This window comes from Hypanus sabinus, chromosome 4 (assembly GCF_030144855.1).
Source record: "Hypanus sabinus isolate sHypSab1 chromosome 4, sHypSab1.hap1, whole genome shotgun sequence".
In the NCBI taxonomy this organism is placed as follows: Eukaryota; Metazoa; Chordata; class Chondrichthyes; order Myliobatiformes; family Dasyatidae; genus Hypanus; species Hypanus sabinus.
The window spans coordinates 60,269,825-60,290,049 of record NC_082709.1 but is presented as its reverse complement, the minus strand read 5'-3'; the positions used below and the strand labels follow the sequence as shown (position 1 = coordinate 60,290,049).

Here is a 20,225-nt window from a genome sequence, read left to right as displayed (position 1 = left end):
GGAAAAGGCTGCCTACGTATAAAAAATTTTAGAAAGGCCTGTACAATAACAACCCCAGCGTAGACTGTACCAGTTACATCTCCCTCCTTGACACTCTAAACAATTTTCCCTCATGCTTCGAGGCATGCAACACTTTGCCGGTCATAAAAGCTGCACACCTCCCAGGTAAGAAGCCACTGTCTATAACATATGTAGAGAGCCAGGCCAGACAACATTTCAGGCTGAGCACATCAGCTCACTGACATCTTCACAGACACCTTCAACACTTCACTCATTCAGGCTACTATCTCAACATGCTTCAAATCAACCACCATCATTCCCAAACCAAAGAGCTCGACACCTTCATAACTAAATGACTACCTTCCGGTGGCACTGAACCAATCATGACGTGCTTTGAATGGTTGATAATGGTACATATCAAAATCTCCATTCCTGCCACACTCATCAATATGTTTTCCAACGGGACCACTTCACATCAGATGTCATAGTTATTTGTCATGCACCTGGCTCTGACACACCGAGAAAGCAAGGATACTTACATCGGAATGCTGTTTCTGGAATTCAGTTCAACACCATTGCTCCAAAGACCTTGGTCAATAAACTCCTACTTCTTGGTCTAAATACTCTACCTGACAAATAGACCCCATGCAGTCAGGATGCACAACGGCTCCTCCCTCCCCATCATCCTCAACACGGGTGTCCCCAAGTTGTTGAGCCCATTGCAGTACATTCTGCTCACAGGACTGCATGGCCGAACACCCAAGTAATCACATTGTCAGGTTCACCGAGCACATGACAGTGGTGGGGTTCATCACCAACAGCGATGAGGCAGACTACAGAGAGGAGATGGAAGAACTCAAGGCTTGGTGCCAGGCAAATGACCTCTTCCTTACTGTCAACAAAGGAGATGGTTATGGACTTCGGAAAAATTCGCACCACTCACACCCCCTCTACATCTGTGGAACAGCATTGGAAACCGCAAGCAGGTTCAAATTCCTGGGAGGAAACGTCACACACACCCTCTCATGAAAGCCTGTGGTGGACAGGAAGACTCTGCAACGGGTAGTCAGAACTACTCAGCATCTCACAGGCACCAGCCTACCCACCAGCAATGACATATATACAGAATGGCTGATGGAATTTAACGCAGATGAGTGCAAGATTTTACACAGTGAACAGTAGGGCACTGAGCAGTGTAGTAGAACAAAAAAATGCAGGTCCATAATTGGTTGAAGGTGGCTTCACAGGAGAATAGGGCTGTAAAGAAAGCTTTTGGCACATTGGCCTTCATAAATCAATATATTGAGTACAGGAGATGGGAAGTTATGTTGAAGTTGTATAAGGTAATGGCGAGGCCTAACTTTGCAGTATTGTGTACAGTTATGGTCACCTATCTACAAGGAAAGCTGTAAATAAGATTGAAAGAGTGCAGAGAAAATTTACAAGGATGTTACCGGGTCTGGATGACCTGAGTTATAAGGAAAGATTGAATAGGTTAGGACTGTATTCTTTAGAACGTAGAAGATTGAGAGGAAATTTGAAAGAGGTATGCAAAATTATGAGGGTATAGATAGAGTAAATGCAAGTAGGCTTTTTCCACTGAGGTTACGTGGGACTACAACCAAAGGTCATGGGTTAAGGGTGAAAGGTGAGAAGTTTAAGGGGAATATGATGGGGAAACTTCTTCACTCAGAGAGTCATGAGGGTGTGGAATGAGCTGCCAGCATAAGTGGTGCATGCAGACTCGATTTCAATGTTTAAGAGAATTTTGGATAGCTGCTTAGATGGTAGGAATATGGAGGACTATGGTCCTGGTGCATGGACTAGATGGGCCGAAGGGCCTGTTTCGGTGCTGTACTTCTCTATGACTCTAAAGGTGCTGGAAAAGGGCCAGTAACATCATTGATGATGCCACCCACCCTGTTCATGGATTGTTTGTCCTACTTCCATTAGGGATGAGGCTACGTAGCATCTACACCAGAACTACCAGACTCAAAGAACATTACCTTCCCCAAGCAGGAAGGCTGATCAACATCTCCACCCACTAATTCCATTTCTACATTATTACATCCTGTCAGTCAGCTTATGTACAGCCTACCATCACTTTATGGCATTATATCAATGAATGTAAGCTACAGTATCTTATGTATATATATTTATTGAGTATATTTTATTATTATTGTGTTCTTTATCTTTTGTGGGTTTTTTTGTGCTGCATCAGATCCAGAGAAAGATTATTTTGTTCTCCTTTACACTTGTACAGGAAATGACATTGAGTAACCTTGAGTTCCATACAGCTGAATGTAAAAGCTGACAAACAGCAGTGTTGACTTTTCCGAAATAGTCTCACGTTGTGTCTTTGGAAGAAAGATCTTTTTCAACCAGGATTTTTTTTATCGCTCCATTCCTCACAGTTCGCTCCACCTTTAAGTTTTATGCTATGTGGAGATTTGGAAATTGTTTTCTGTGTACCCAATGATAAACCTGAAAAGGCCTAAAAATTTACCTTTTAGCAACTGATTTTAACCTGATCTGTTTATTTATTTTTCTGGCCTCTGGTTTAAATGTCAGGTTTATAATTCATATTCTTCTTCTTCTTCAATTGTCCATCGGAATCCAATGACAATGTCCACTCCTTTAACAGTGAGATCTTTGATGACTATACAGTCCTTTCCTGGACCCACAAGCTCTATTGCAGATGGGACATGTATATGTGGTAGTGATGGCAACCATGGCTGCATTTCTCCTGGCTCTCTTCTGCTGCCTTCTGGTTGTTCTTTCCATCTCCAGAATACGAACCCCATCCCTACATAGCTGTCGCCAAGCGTTACGGTCAGCAGCAACATCCTCCAGGCCCTCGGGTCTGATCTCGCACTTCCTTAAAGCATTCTTCACCTGATCCTTATAGCGCTTCTTCGGCCCTCCAGCTGAGCATCCACCATGATGTAGCTGGCCGTGTAACACTCTGTGGGGTAGCCAACATGGGGGCATCCTTATCACGTGCCCCAGCCACTACAGCTGACACTGGGTGATCATGGCCTCAGTAATTCTGCAGTTGGTCTTTACAAGTATTTCAGTGTGAGGCACCCGCTCACGCCAAGTAATTCCTAGGATGTGCTGAAGGCAGCTTATGTGTAAGCACTCCAAGGACTTAATGTGACGGCTGTAGGTTACCCAAGCTTCACAGCCATAAAGGAGGGTGGTGACACAGACCGCTTGGTATACAAGTCAAGTCACTTTTTATTGTCATTTAGACCATAACTGCTGGTACAGCACATAGTAAAAACGAGACGTTTTTCAGGACCGTGGTGTTACATGACACAGTATAAAAACTAGACTGAACTACGTAAAAAACAACACAGAAAAAAAAACTACATTAGACTACAGACCTACCCAGGACTGCATAAAGTGCACTAAACAGTGCAGGCATTACAATAAATAATAAACAAGCCAATAGGGCAGTAAGGTGTCAGGCCAGGCTCTGGGTATTGAGGAGTCTGATAGCTTGGGGGAAGAAACTGTTACATAGTCTGGTTGTGAGAGCCCGAATTGTTCGGTGCCTTTTCCCAGACGGCAGGTGGGAGAAGAGTTTATATGAGGAGTGCGTGGGGTCCTTCATTATGCTGTTTGCTTTGTGGATGCAGCGTGTAGTGTAAATGTCCGTAATGGCGGTAAGGGAGACCCCGATGATCTTCTCAGCTGACCTCACAATCCGCAGCAGGGTCTTGCGATCCGAGATGGTGCAATACAGTGACCTTTGTGGAGGAACGCAGGCTCCTGTTCTGAAAGACTCTACGCCGAAGTCTCCCAAAGGCAGCTGATGCCTGTTTAATGCGGCTCTGGATGTCGTTGTCAATGTCGCTATCCTCAGAGAGAATACTCCCCAAATATTTGAAAGATGGCACTACTGACAGCATTGTATTGGTATTGACACACATACCAAGATACAGTGAAAAGCTTTGTTTTGCATGCCAGACAGATTACGCTGTACATAATTAGAAACATAGAAATCTACAGCCCATTACAGGTCCTTTGGTCCACAATGTTGTGCCGATCATGTAACCTACTCTAGAAACTGCCTAGAATTTCCCTACCACATAGCCCTCTATTTTTCTAAGCTCTGTGTACCTATCTAAGAGTCTCTTAAAAGACCCTATTGTATCCACCTCCACCACCTTCGCTGGCAGTGTATTCCAAGCACCCACCTGTGTGAAAAACTTACCCCTGACATCCCCCTTGTACCTGCTCCCAAGCACCTTAAAACAATGCCCCCTCATGTTAGTCATTTCTGCCCTGGGGAAAAGCCTCTGGCTATCCACAAAATCAATGCCTCTCATCACCTTATACACCTCTATCAGGCCACTTCTCATCTTCTGTTGCTTCAAGGAGAAAAGGCCAAGTTCACTCAACCTATTCTCATAAGACACACACTCCAATCCAGGCAACGTCCTTGCAGATCTCCTCTGCACTCTCTCTATAGTTTCCACATCCTTCCTGTAGTGAGGTGACCAGAACTGAACACAGTACTCCAAGTGGGGTCTAACTAAGGTCTTATTAGTTAAGACAGAGGCAGTAAAGAGTAAACAGAATGCAGAATATAGTATTGCAATGGCAGAGGAATTGTAGTGCAGGTTTGACCACTAAAATGCAAGGACCACAACGTTCATGTATAAGAGTTCATGACTGAGAGGTCCATTCCAGAATCTGATAGCATCCATCCTTCAGTCTGGTTCTACCTGCTCTCAACCTTTTGTATCTTCTGCCCATTGGGAGAACGATCCAGGTGGGAGGGACCTGGATTATATTGGCTACCTTCACAGGGAAGTGGGAACTGCAGGCAAAGTCAACGAAGGAGAGACTGCATTTTACGATGGACTGGGCTGCGTTCACAACTCTGCAATTTCTTGCTGTCTTGGGCAGAGTGGTTGCCATGCCACGCTGTGATGCCTCATTACTGAATATGATGCACAGTTACCGCTAATCAGCCGGCACTGGGTAAATACGTGCCTTCAAAGTCTTCTCCACAGCTCACACGAGACCTTTTATGTAGTTTGTGGCCCCAAAATCCTCCAGCTATATCACGAGTAATAATATTGCTCACTTACTGTAGAACAAAACATATTCTATTGCCAAATGTATATTAGAAGCATGGATCCCAACTGAAGAAAATATGCCAAGAGGTCTGAGTTACTCATTGCCCATCTCTCACTTCAATGAGCACTCCCATTTCCTCAAGTACTACTACCCCTTTCCAACACCACCATACAATTTGAATGCACTTTGCTGATTATATTGACGACTTATGATGATTTGGGTTCTCGAAAAGATAAAACACTCAAGCTCACATGCTACAAAACCTGGTACAAACCTCGTCTGAAATTATCCTGAATAAATCCCTTTTAATAAAAGCATATGGACAATTTTTAATTTCAATGCCTCACAGCTGCCACAAGTGGAATTGCTCCACAGCACAAGCAAATTGCTGAATAGGGTTTGTTGACAAACGAATTGTGTTATCCAAACAATCAGAAACAATGGTAGAATATAAACAAAATAGCACCGCTTTTTAGCCAAAAATGGTTGAGAAACAGTAAGTAACTATCTGAAAGAGCCTCAATTACAATTATGTGCTGGAGGATGAGAGGTGGCCTGATAGAGGTGTATAAGATGATGAGAGGCATTGATCGTGTGGATAGCCAGAGGCTTTTCCCCAGGGCTGAAATGGCTAACATGAGGGGGCATAGTTTTAAGGTGCTTGGAAGCAGGTAGAAGGGGAATATCACAGGTAAGTTTTTCACACAGGTGGGTGCTTGGAATACACTGCCTGCGAAGGTGGTGGAGGCGGATACAACAGGGTCTTTTAAGGGCCTCTTGGATAGGTACATGGAGCTTAGAAAAAGAGAGCTATGTGCTGGGGAAATTCTAGGCAGCTTCTAAAGTAGGTTACATGGTCGGCACAACGTTGTGTGCCAAAAGGCCTATGATGTACTGAGTGTTCTATGTTCAATGTACAATTCTTTCATTTTGTCCTTGATCTAAAGAAATGCTCAAATACTTCAACTTGGAATTGTACTTATTTGGTTATTTGCTTTTCAAGAAAATTGTCTAAAATATATTCACTGGAGTGTTCTCCTAAGAGAGAATGAATGCTGCCTATTAGTTTTAATTTTGGTACCAAACAATTGCTGTGAGCTCCACGTCAAACAATCACATTGCTATTCAGTGGTAATTTTGACCGAGCCAAGACATAACATCTTCAGATTTCTAAAAGCAAAATGTAACCTGATCCCTAGACACCATTCAGGCTCTTGTTGAGAGTTGATCATTTGAATACTAGAATAAAGAACCAGCTATAGAACTCCCACAAAACATGCATGACCTGTGGCAAGAATGAAGAACCAACGCGTTGAGAGGCTCAGAGATTTCTGAAAATGGATACTGATATCAACTCTTGTCGATATCATCTGTCTTCTGTGCACGTTAGAATTCCCCAATCTAACTTGACCATGAGCATATGCAAATAAGATTGCTCTGATAGTAATTTGTATGGGGAATGGTGAATGGTCTTTCACTGCCCTCAGTGCGGGTTCAATTTGCGTTATAGTTCTGTTGATCGTGCTCTTCAGTGAATTTATCTCTTGAAACTAGGTTCAATTGCACTGTAATACTAAGGATATATTTTGGTTTAGTACATTGCTGGAAATGTGACATTACTATTCAGTGGCAACTTCACAAATCTGGGAACTCACATATACTCACTGCTTTGTAAATAAACTGTATTTAGAGAAATTGGCGGCTACCAGATAAAATCAATTTCTGGATCTGTATAGGATACAAAACTTTGGATTTGTATTTGGTTAACTGCAAGATTTCTCAGAGGGGAAACTATGTTTTCCCTTTTCTGCTTGCTATTTTATCATGTTAGACAAAGAGGAAGTATCATATCCCAAATCTAATGCTGAAGTAACATGGGGAAACGATGAATTTCAGGGCTTAGTAGTCCCAAAACCTATATCTGAATTAATGTTGCAGAATCCACTTCTCCTGAGTCATGTGCAGTCATTGTACCTTCTCAACACTAACATCCACAGAATTAAGATAGAAGTAAGCAGTGGATACTCTGGCCTGGTCCTACTCCCTTCTGACCAGGAGAAACTGATTGGCCAAACAATACACTTTTCTATGACTCTACGGCATTTTCCCATTCCCCAAATGCAATCAATAAATCTTCAGTAACTATATTGCAACTAATTAGCACAGCCATAAGAAAGTCTTTCGTTGCCAAAATCAAATGTGGTGACAGAGCCCAAGACCCTTTTCTCCCTTCCTGCCTCAGCTCTACTGCACCATTGAAACTTTATGTCAAAATATAGACAATCCTGGAAAGAGATATTGCTTGTGCAGTCTTATAATTTATGTTCAATACAATACTGTGGCTGCATATTATAATCTGATTATTTGTTGCTGTTGTTATTTACAAAGCAATGAATATATTGTGATAGCATCGAGAGTTAATGTTGCCACTGAACAGTAATGTCACATTTTAGGCTGTCTCAGGAATACACTGTTCTAAAATATATGTCCAATATTATGATGTAATTGAACCTAATTTGAAGAGATAAGTTCACTGAACAGCAGAGCTAACAAAACTAGAGTACAAATTGAAGTAGTGTTGAGGCCTGTGCAAGTCTAGCATCATTGTATTGCACATTAAAAATAATCTTTCCTCTTTTAGATAGCGCATGCCTCTTTCAAAAAGTCCCTCATCTCTGATATAACTTCTACAGAAGGTCCTGTGGTTTTCCTGTGCATTCTCCTATTTGGAGATACATAGCAGTTCAGCTTCCGAACCAATTAACTTTTTTTTCCTAGCATATAGAAATGTTGTCTTCAGTGACAAACTGGGAGCCAATAAAGGACATAAGCAGAACGCGCAAGGGCCTTCAACTAACCTGGTGGCACGTTCCCATAACAACTGAGGCCCAGACTCAGGTGGACGTAAAGCTGGATATAATACATCTTAAGACACTTGTTCAAAGGAGAATGTGAAAAAAAATCTCTGAGCAATTTTGATCTGTCAGCTGATTTCTCTCTCTCTCTCCCCCTCTCTCTCTCATATACATACACACGAAGAACATAGAATGCAAAACAGGGCAGTACAATACAGGCCCTTCAGCCCATAATGTAGTGCTGATCTTTTAATCTAATCCAAAATCACTTCCCTCCCACATAGCCCTCCATTTTTCCCTTTGTTCGTGTGCCTATCCCACAGTAACATGGGCCATATTGTGTCCAGCCCTGGGGACTCAACTGTCCTCATGTTTTTTTAAGGAATTCCAGCACGTCCTTTCTTATCACGTGCCACGCACCAGTGAGGGTAAGAATTGGAGCACTTGGCAGATAAATTTGAGGCTGAGGAATTGGTGCAGGGGGCAAGGGTTCAACTTATGCAACACTGGGATCTCTTCTGGGGAAGGTACAAAAGGAATATGTTACAAGGGGGTCCTTGTCTTGTGAGCAGGCTTGCTAGTGCTGTTCAGGAGGGTTTAAATTAATTTGTTGGGGGAATGGGAACCCGAGAGATAGTACTGAGGATGAGATAATTGGATTACAAGCGGTGACAGTGTGCAGTGAGATTGCTATCAAGGAGAGGCTGATGACAGGGTAGACAGACAGACATACTTTATTGATCCCGAGGGAAACTGGGTTTTATTACAGCCACACCAACCAAGAATAGTGAAGAAATATAGCAATATAAAACCATAAATAATTAAATAATATTAAGCAAATAATGCCAAGTAGAAATAAGTCCAGGACCAGCCTATTGGCTCAGGGTGTCTGACACTCCGAGGGAGGAGTTGTAAAGTTTGATGGCCACAGGTAGGAATGACTTCCTATGACGCTTAGTGTTGCATCTCGGTAGAATGAGTCTTTGGCTGAATGTACTCCTGTGCCTAACCAGTACATTATGGAATGGATGACAGTCATTGTCCAAGATGGCATGCAACTTGGACAGCATCCTCTTTTCAGACACCACCGTCAGAGAGTCCAGTTCCACCCCCACAACATCACTGGCCTTGCGAATGAGTTTGTTGATTCTGTTGGTGTCTGCTACCCTCAACCTGCTGCCCCAACACACAACAGCAAACATGATAGCACTGGCCACCACAGACTCGTAGAACATCCTCAGCATCGTCTGGCAGATGTTAAAGGACCTCAGTCTCCTCAGGAAGTAGAGACGACTCTGACCCTTCTTGTAGACATCCTCAGTGTTCTTTGACCAGACCAATTTATTGTCAATTCGTATCCCCAGGTATTTGTATTCCTCCATCATGTCCACACTGACCCCTTGGATGGAAACAGGGGTCACCAGTGCCTTAGCCCTCCTCAGGTCCACCACCAGCTCCTTAGTCTTTTTCACATTAAGTTGCAGATGATTCTGCTCAAAAATTGCAGTCAACAGAATGAGTTGCAATGTAAAAGGCAGACAGAATCAAAAAGGCTGAATGCAAGACTGAAGGTGTTATATTTGAATGCGCACATGATACAGAATAAGGTAGTTGAACTTGTAACACAGTTACAGTTTGGCATGTATACACTGTGGGCATCACTGAATCAAGGCTGAAAGAGGATTATAGGTGGCAGCTTCATGTCCATGGATACACATTGTATCGAAAGGACAGGCAGGTAGGCAGGGGGTGTGGTATGGCTCTGAAATCACATCCTGAGAAAGAAGTGACATAGGATCAGAATGTGTTGAATCTTTGTGAATAGAGCTCAGGACCCTGATGGGAGTTATATACAGACCCCCAAACAGTAGTGAAGATGTGATCTACTAATTACTATGGGAGATAGAAAATGCATACCAAAAGGGTAATGCTACAATAGTCATCGGGGATTTCAATCTGCAGGTAGATTCAGAAAATCAGGTTGGTGCTGGATCCGCAGAGGGGAAATTTCGGAATGCCTTTGGGGTGTTTTTTCAGAGTAGCTCATGGTTGAGCCCACTAAGGGGATCAGCTATTCTGGATTGGATGTTGTGCAATGAACTGGAATTGATTAGAGAGCTTAAGGTAAAGGAACTCTAAGGTGTCGGTGATCATAATATGATAAAATTCACCCTGCAATATGAGAAGAAGCATCTAAAGTTAGACATATCAGTATAACAGTGGAGTAAACGGAATGAAAGCGTGAGCGAGGAGATGGTCAAAATTGATTAGAAAAGAACATTGGCAGGGATGATGGCAGAACAGCAATGGCTGGGATTTCTAGGAGCAAATTGGAAGGCACAGGATATATATGTCCCTAAGAAGAAGGAGTATTCTAAAGGCAGGATGACGCAACCATGACTGACAAGAGAAACCAAAGCCAACATAAAGCCAAAGGGAGGGCATATAACAGAGAAAAATTCAGTAGGAAGTTAGAGGATTGGGAAACTTAAAAACCAATGGAAGGCAACTAAGAATGTAATAAAAAAGGACAGAATACGAAGGTAAGCCATCAATAATATTAAAGGGGATACCAGAAGTTTCTTCAGATATATAAATTGTAAAAAAGAGGTGAGCAAAGATATTGGACAACTGAAAAATGATCCTGGGATGAGGAAATGGTGGACAAACTGAGGAAGTATTTTGTATCAGTCTTCACTTTGGAAGACACTAACAGTATGGTGGAAATTCAGGGGCATGAAGTGTGTGAAATTACCATAACTAGAGAGAAGGTTCTTGGGAAACTGAAAGTTTGAAGATAGATAAGTCACCTCCACCAGATGATATACACCTCAGAGTTCAGAAACAGATGGCTAAAAGGATTGCAGAGGCATTAGTAATGATCATTCAAAAATCAGTTGATTCTAGCATTGTTCCGGAAGAATGGAAAATTGCAAATGCCACTCCACTCTTCAAAAAGGGAGAAAGGCAGAAGAAAGGAAATTACAGGCCAAGCAATACACACAATGCTGAAGGAACACAGCAGGCCAGGCAGCATCTATGGAAAAGAGTAGTCGATGTTTTGGGCTGAAACCCTTTGGCAGGACTGGAGAAAAAAAAAGCTGATGAGTAGGTTTGAAAGGTGGGGGGAGAGGAGAGAGAAACACCAGGCGATAGGTGAAACTTGGAGGGAGAGGGATGAAGCAAAGAGCTAGGAAGTTGATTGGTGAAAGAGACAGAAGGCCATGGAAGAAAGAAGAAAGGTGGGGAGGTTATGGATGGGCAAGGAGATAACATGAGAGAGGGACAAGAGAATGGGAAATGGTGAAGGAAAGTTTACTGGAAGTCTTAATGGAAGTTTGAGAAATATGACCCCAACAGACTCACAGATGAAGTGTTGCCTCACCGGGAAGGACTGTTTGGAGCCCTGAATGGTAGTGAGGAAGGAGGTGTAGGGGCAAGTGAAGCACTTGTTCAGCTTGCAAGGATAAGTGCTAGGAGGGAGATCAGTGGGGAGGGACGAATCAACAAGGCAGCCTTGTAGCAAGTGATCCCTGCAGAAAGCAAAAAGTGGTGGGAGGGGGGAGCAGAAAGATGTGTTTGGTGGTGGGATCCAGTTGGAGGTGGTGGAAGTTTCAGAGAATTATGTGCTGGATGCGGAGCCTGGTAGGGTGGTAGGTGAGGACAAGAGGAACCCTATCCCTGGTAGCATGGCAGGAGGATGGGGTAAGAGCAGACGTGCATGAAATGGAAGAGATGCGGTTGAGGGCAGCATTGATGGTGGAGGAAGGGAAACCGCTTTCTTTGAAAATGGAGGACATTTCCTTCACCAATCAACTTCCTAGCTCTTAGCTTCATACCTCCCTCTCCAAGTTTCACCTATTGCCTTGTGTTTCTCGCTCCCCTCCCCCCACCTTTTAAGTCTATTCCTCAGCTTTTTTTCCTCCCATCCTGCTGAAGGGTTTCGGCCCAAAACATTGACTGTACTTTTTTCCATAGATGCTGCCTGGCCTGCTGAGTTCCTCCAGCATTCTGTGTGTGTTGCTCGGATTTTCTCTTGTGTGTGAAATTATAAGTCAGTTCAGTCTGAACTCAGTGGTTAGAGTTGATGGCTAAGGAAGTGGTTTTAGGGTGCTCAGATGATAAAATAGGCAGTTTCAAGGGAAACTCTTGCCTGACAAATCTGTTGGATTTCTTTGAAGAAATAACAAGCAGGAGAGACGAAGGAGAATCAGTGAAAGTTGTGTACTTGGATTTTCAGAAGGCTTTTGTCAAGGTGCTATACATGAGGCTGCTTAACAAGTTAAGAGCCCATGGTATTACAGGAAAGATACAAGCTTGGATACAGCATTGACTGATTGCCAGGAGGCAAAGCGTGGGAATAAAGGGAGCCTTTTCTGGCTGGCTGCCGGTGACTAGTGGTGTCCACAGGGGTCTGTGGTGGGACCGCTTCTTTTTCTACATGATATGTCAATGATTTGGATGATGAAATTGATGGCTTCGTGGCCAAGTTTGTGGATGATACAAAGATAGGTGGAGGGTCGGTTGGTTTTGAGGAGTAGAGCGGCTACAGAAAGGAGAATGAGCAAAAAAGTGGAGATGGAGTACAATGTCTGGAAGTGTAGGATCATGCACTTTGGTAGAAGAAATGAGAGTTGACTATTTTCTGTATGGAGAGAAAATACAAAAATACTGAGGTGCAAAGGCACTTGGGAGTCCTTGTACAGGATTCCCTAAAGTTTAACTTGCAGGTTGAGTCTGTGGTGAAGAAGGCAAATACGATGTTAGGACTCATCTCAAGAAGACTAGAGTATAAAAGCAAGGACATAATGTTGAGACTTTATAAAGCACCAGTGAGGACTTCACTTGGAGTACTAAGCACAGTTTCGGGCCCCTTATCTAAGAAAGGATGTGCTGACATTGGAGAGTGTTCAAAAGAGGTTCACAAAAATGATTCTGGAACTGAAAAGCATGTGACATGAGGAGTGTTTGATGGCTCTGGAATTCAGAGAATGACGGGTGACCTCGTTGAAACTTATCAAATGTGACAGGCCTCGGCAGTGTGTATGTGGAGAGGACATTTTCTGAGGTGGAGGAGTCTAAAACCAGAGGACAAAGCCTTATAAAAGAGGGTTGTCCTTTTGGCAGGAGATGAGGAGGAGTGGTGAATCTGTGGAATTAGTTGCCGCAGGCAGCTGTAGGGGCCAAGTCATTGGGTATACATAAGATGGAGGTTGATAGATTCTTGATTGATCAGGGCATGAAGGGATACAGGGAGCAGGCAGGAGATTTGGGGATGAGAGGGAGAATTGATCAGCAATGATGTTATGGCAAGTAGATTTGATGGGCCAAAGGCCCAATTCTGATCTTAAATCTTATGGTCTTATCGTTGTCATATTAGACTATTGTACATTGTGAATACCAAAACAAATTATTCATTAAGGGTTATCTCTGACTCCAGGTGCATGCTTCCTCTTTTATTCCTTATCAATCCTACCCTCACCTAGTTATCCTCCTGTTCTCCATGTCTGTGTAAAACGCTGTAGAGTTTCCCTTAATCCTCTTGTAAGGGGTTTCTTCTTTTATGTACTGTGTATGTAATCAAAATGGCTTCTTTGTTTGTTAAAAGTAAAAATGCTTCTTTGTTATGCTAACTGGTGAGAGAGTGCTTTCTCTCACAGCTTGTTTGGGTTATAATTACTGATAACGAAAATTGTAATCGTTTGTTACCCAATTGGGATAGAGGTTATTCTTTCTTGTGGGTCTGTAAGCTAGTGTTGGGGAGGCTTTTGGGGAGACAATGCGAGGGGGTTAGAGAGAGAGAAGACGCGATGCTGTAAACTGAGGGATGGTACGGTCCCCAAGCAGGGGTCTGAGGCCCAGGATTTTCGGCGAGGAGAGGAGGCGAGGACAGATTCACATGGAGCATCTGGTTGGCCACCGTTGTTGGTCCCAGGCGGCGGGTTGAGGAGGTCAGAGGGGATCGAATGGTGACAAGAAGACTTTGTTAACTGAGCTCCAACGGTTGTGCACGAAGTGGTTGGACTTTGATAAGTTTGGTGCCTTTTACTTTTCCTTTTATATTGTATCTCTATTAAGTACATAGCTCCAGTAAGATCTATAAAGTGTAATCATTTAATCACATATGGTGTACTATCTATTATTTGGCAGGGTGGGGACATCACACAGCATCCACACAAGCTGATTACCCAGTCTGGCGGGGCTGAAGGCTGCTCCTCCCATGCGGAAGCGAGCTGAGTGAGCCTAAGGCTTACCAGGGGCTACAGTCTTCATCAAAGTCTTCTCTTGTCCCTGTTCAGCTCTCCTAAGAACCTTCTAAAGGCCCTTCCTGGCTTCCTTATCTTTTTTCAGATGCTTTGTCTGATCCTTGCTTCCTAAGCCTTAAGAATGCTTCCTTCTTCCACCAGACTAAATGGTCCACTGCCCTTGACAACCATCGTTTCCCTGTCTCAAATGGACAAATCTATTCAAAACCCCATGCATGTGCTCCCTGAATGACCTTCATATTTCCATTGTACATTTCACTGAATACATCTGTTCCCAGTTTATGCTCCCAAGTTCCTGCCTAATAGCAGCATAATTCACCCTCTCCCAATTAAATATTCTTTCCATATCATCTGTCCAAAGTCAGCAAACAGTATAGTAAAACCGTGTTGGTTCTTCTCTCTTGCTTTGAATACATTTTATTTCCCCTAAAGCTCCTTGCGATTTCACACCATGAGATCTTAAAGAAACCATTCCTTAATAGACTGCCCATTGATCAATAAGGGTTGTAGGCAGAATTAGTTCCATATTGGCCATATATCATGAAAAAATAACACATTGGTCCATACTTCAAAGGGTGGGGACATGTATTAATGTTTCAGCTCAGCTTGTTGCTAAATGTTGGCTTCCTGTTTTCATTTAAAAGCTACATGAGTCATTTGCAATGCAGCAAAAAAAATCACACATTTGATGTTCATTACTGATCAGTAGATGAACCAGGAATACTCAATTTAATCAGAGCAATGATCAGAGGTTGTACTGTGTAAAAAAATGTGTATTTTCCTTTATGGGAAATTTCCACAGCAGGGTTACAATGGAGGTCTTGTTTTCTCTGCCTTTTGCCCTACTTTACAAAATGTACTCTTATTTACCTCCTGTTAATAACTGTTATGGTTTACACTTTGGTTGTGGTTGCTGGTTAGGCATTTTAAAACTAAACACCCTTTTCCTTAAAACAGACCAACTGTTTAGATACTGTTTAATACTTCAGCTCATTGCATTCATAATGCTCATCTTATCTAAATGTACCAAGTTCATTTCCCAGCTCTCAATTCTATGCTGTGGGGTCTCGGGTCCTTGACTAGACACTTCTTGAATGCGGTGAGTATACTAGCCTCCCCACCATTTCAAATAGTGGGATCCAGATTTCAAACATATTTTGGTGAAATGTCTCTTCTTCAATCCCCTCTAAAGCTCTATGCCTTACTTTAACCTCTGCCTTCCAGTTATTATCATTTGTGTTATGGGGGAAAACATTTTTCCAATCTACCCTATAACTAGGTTTTTTTTATACCTAGTTCTTTACTGTTCAGCCTTTAGTGCTCAAACCAAACACCCTGCCTACCTCGTCTTTTTGTTGCAACACTCCATCCTGAGCAGCCTCTGCAGTGAAATCCTTCTTGCATTGCAGCAATCAAAATTGCACTCTGTATTCCAGCCCTAACAGTTGTTTTATTCAGTTATATCACAACCTGCCTGTTCTTGGATTCTGCCCAAGTTAATGAAGGCAAGTATTACACATTACCTTCAGAGATCCTTTGACACATAAACCAAGATCCCTCTGTTATTTGGGTCCTATCTTTCATTATATATATTCGAGCTGTATTCATCCTCCCAACATCCAACACCTCATATTTTTCAGGATTAAATTTCCTTTGCTGTTTTTCTGCCCACTTTACCAGTTCGTCAGTATTTTCTGTTATCAAAGATGTTTCTCTTCACTATTAATAAAACCAGCACCTTTCCCATCATCTGCAAAATGAGTAATCAATCCTCCAGCTTCATTTCTATATTGTTGTAGCACATTGACAGGGTTTGATTATTGATCCCAATGATACACCAGTAGACACAAGTTTCCAATTTGCATCAAGACCTTCCATCATCACTCCATACCTCATATCACCAAGCTAAATTGGATCCAATTTACAAATTGTCCTGGATACCATGGTCTCTGACCTCTTGGACAAGTCCCACTGGGACCTTGTCAAGGGCCTCAATGAGGTTCACATAAACTCCATCAATTGTACTACTTAGTTACCTCTTCAATAGTCATTAGTAAAGCTATACTGACTATCACCAATTAATCCATACCTCTCCAAGTGTAGATTAATTTTATTCTTCAAAATCTTTTCCATTCATTTCCCTGTCACTGATGTTATATTCACAGGCCTTTCACCACTTGTCTTTTCCCTGCTGCCATTTTTGAAGAAGTAGCATCACGATTGTGAACCACGATTGTTGACTGTTTGTCCTCCCATTTCTCAATGTCCAGCAATACTCTTGACCTAGCCTGAAGGAAGCCACACACCATCCTGGATTCATGTCTACTGATGCAGGAGTGCCTATCCATTCTCCTCACTATCAGGTCACTCTCTGAAATTTGCTCTGAACCTTCCCTGATGACCTACCTGCCTCCCTTCTGCTGCCTAGAGGGCCCCCATTCACTCTCAGACTGCACTTCCTTAAGTTGTGGGGAAAGCACCTCAAAATACTCAGCTTTGTGTAGGCAGCCAATACTCAGACTTCAAACCCTAGCATTGCATCTGCTCCAATCTGTGGTACTTTTAATGAAATTTCAATTCCCTTTGAATTGATGAATGCCCATCTCACTACCGATCATCCTGTCTTTACCTTAAACTATGAAAACAGTAGAAATCCTAACTTGGTCCTACTTACCAGTTAGCTGGCTCTCCTGTCATGCATTACTTTCTGAGTCATGCAGGCATCTCCGTAGCTGCTGCTGGTCTCCCTGAAGCGATGTTCTCTCACAGGTAGGTCCTCCCTCTTTACTGCCTCAGCCTTGCCATAGCCTCACAATCAACTAGTGTGCCATCTGCTGCCGCTTGTGTCACCCTTCCCCCTCTACTGCCACTGACCTTAAGGATACATCATCACACTGTTCAATGGATTTTCCCTGCTGATCTTGTTAAAGCTCTTCATAATGTTCTGCATTCTTCATAATATCCATTGTTCTGCATTCTCATGGAGAGATACAGTTTCTCTTATCTCCAATGGCTGTCGAACTTTTGCTTCCCAAAAGGCAAAAATAAACCCTTGATTTCTTAAGTCAGCAGCATCGGGGCACACGAAGCCAGAAGGGAGCACGACAGAGAAAGACCAATTGACAGCCAAACTGACAAACAGAACTCTATGGCTTACTGAATTAAATCTTTTCCTTATATCACTTCTCAAGCAGAGAACTCTTCATCGTCAGGGAGCACATAAGCAAAAACATTTCCTGTAACGGAAGTCAGATTGAATCTGGTATTTTCATAAGAGTCATTGAATCTCCAAGTACAAAACAATTTTTTTTCTGATCCATTTCCTGCCACTTTTATCAGATTTCCTATGTTGTGATATGACAATATTTTAAATTTTGTTAAGCTGTCATTGATTATATTTTTTTAAACTAGCACGACATCAGGTAGATAGTAGAACACGTCCCATAAGTTCCCAAAAGGTCAGCTAGTTCCCTTTTTCCCGATTTGTCAAAATTATTGTAAACCCAGTCATTTCCCTGTTTGTCCATGTTGAACAGAACTGTGAATAAATTCAGAAGTGAACCACCTGACTAAATAGTACAGGTTTGCAGCATGTTGCATATCGAGCTGGCATTTGAAAATGCCACAGATTACGAATTACAACAAGCATTCCACCTTGACATCTTCGGATATTGCTATCTGCACTGAAGACAGGAACAGAGTTGTCACTCACCAAGAATCATGGGAAGGTGCTGTGGCCTGAACAAGCTAATAACTTTACAGAATTCTGAGACACGCCAATTCAAGATTCAGGAATATTTATCACACGTATAACAAAGCATACAGTGAAATTAGTTGTTTGCATTAACAACCAACACATTGAGGATGTGCTGAGGGGTGCCTGGAGGTGTCACCACACATTTTGACACCAACGTAGCATGCCCACAATGCTCAGCAGAAACACACTGAACACAACCAGCAACAGAACAACAACAGCAAAGCAAGCTTCTTTTTCTCCTCCCATGTATGCACAGACACAGTCCTCTAAACCCACCACTTCCTTCCGCCTGCTGGTCCAGTGGACTTGGAACTGCAGATTACAGTGAGTCCACTGAGATTCACAGATCTGGGGCTCCAGCCAACTGGCCTCAACTTCCAGTCTTCCAATTCGACCTTTGGGCCTTGTTTCTCCGCATCAACTCCATGACCTACTGAACACAGATCCTATATGTCAAGAAGATCTAACTTTGCATTTCTTTGACCAAAGCAACCCTTGTGACTTACTTTCAGTGTTTCAGTGCTCAAGCCTTACTACATTGTTTACCCTAAGACCATGTCCAGAATTAGGCCATTTGACCAATCAAGTCTGCTCTGCCATTTCGTCATGGCTAATCCATTTCCCTCTTAACCCCATTCTCCTGCCTTTCTTCCATAACCTTTCACATCCTGACTAATTAAGAATTAATTAGCCTCACCTTAAATACACCCAGTGACCTGGTCTCCACAGCCACCTGTAGCAGCAAGTTCCACAGATTCATCACCCTCGGGCCAAAAAAATCCTCCTCATCTGTATTCTAAATGGACATCCCTCTACTTTGAGGCAGTGCTCTCTGGCCCTAGATTCTCCCACAAAAGGAAACATCCTCTTCACATACACTTTGTCTAGACCTTTTAACATTCCATCCATTTCAACGAGATCCCCCCCCCCCCCACACACCCATTCTTCTAAATTTCAGCAAGTACAGGACCTGAGCTTTTAATCACTGCTTATATGATAACCCTTTCATTCCCAGAATCATTCTTGTGAACATGCTCTGAACCCTCTCCAATATCAACACATACTTTCTTAAATAAGGGGCTCAAAACTCCTCACCAGTGCCTTATACAGTCTCAGCAATACATCCTTGCTTTTATATTCTTGTCCTCTTGAAATGAATAGTAACATTGCATTTGCCTTCCTCACCACCTGAAAATTAACCTTTAGGGAATCCTGCACTAGGACTCCAAAATCCCTTTGTAACTTAGATTTTTGAACTTTCTCACCACTTAGAAAATAGTCTATGCTTTCATTCCTTCTACCAAAGTGCATGGCCAGACACTTCCATCTGCCACCTCTTTGCCCATTCTCCTAATTTGTCTGTCCTTCTATAAACTCTCTTCTTCCGCAACACTATATGCCCTTCCACCTACCTTAGTATTGTCCACAAACTTAGCCACAAAGCCATAAATTTCATCATGTAAATCATTAACATATAATGTAAAAAGAAGCAGTCCCAACACAGACCCCTGTGAAACACCACAAGTCACCGGCAGCCAATCCAAAAAGGATCCCTTTATTTCCACACTTTGCCTCCTGCCAATCAGCCAATGCTCTATCCATGCTAGTGTCTTTCCAGTAATACACTGGCCTCTTAGCTTGATAAGCAGCCTCATGTATGACAACACGTCAAATGCCTTCTGAAAATCCAAGTACACGACATCCACTGATTCTCCTTTGTCTATTCAACGTGTTATTTCTTCAAAACATTCCAACAGATTTGTCAGGCAAGCCTTTCCATTAATAAAACCATGCTAACTTTGGCATATTTTATCTTCTGCCTCCAAGTACCTGAAACCACATCCTTAACAATCGACTCCAACATCTTCTCACCACTGAGGTCAGGTTAACTGGCCTACAATTTCCTGTATTCTGCCTCTCTCCCTTCTTGAAGAAGGAGTGACATTTGCGATTTTCCAGTCCTGCAGAACCATGCCAGATTCTATGGATTCTTGAAAGATCATTACTAATGCCTCCACCATCTCCTCAGCTCCCTCTATTAAAACCCTGGGGTGCAGTCCATCTGGTGCAGATTACCTTTCAGTTTTCACAGGCACCTCTTCCCAAGAAATAGCAACTGCCCTCACTTCTGCCCCTTGACACTCTTGAACTTCTGGCATACTACGAGTCCCTTCCACAGTGACGACTGATGCAAAATACTTATTCAGTTTGTCTGCCATTTCCTTGTCCCCAGTACTATCTCTTCAGCGTCAT

At 42.7% G+C, this 20,225-nt stretch overlaps 1 protein-coding gene across 1 annotated transcript in view; it reads right to left on the bottom strand.

Annotated features, from left to right (window-relative positions):
- Positions 1-20,225, bottom strand: part of itgb2 (integrin, beta 2) — a 93,050-nt gene that overhangs the window by 62,786 nt on the left and 10,039 nt on the right. The gene's annotated exons all lie outside the window — the stretch shown is intronic.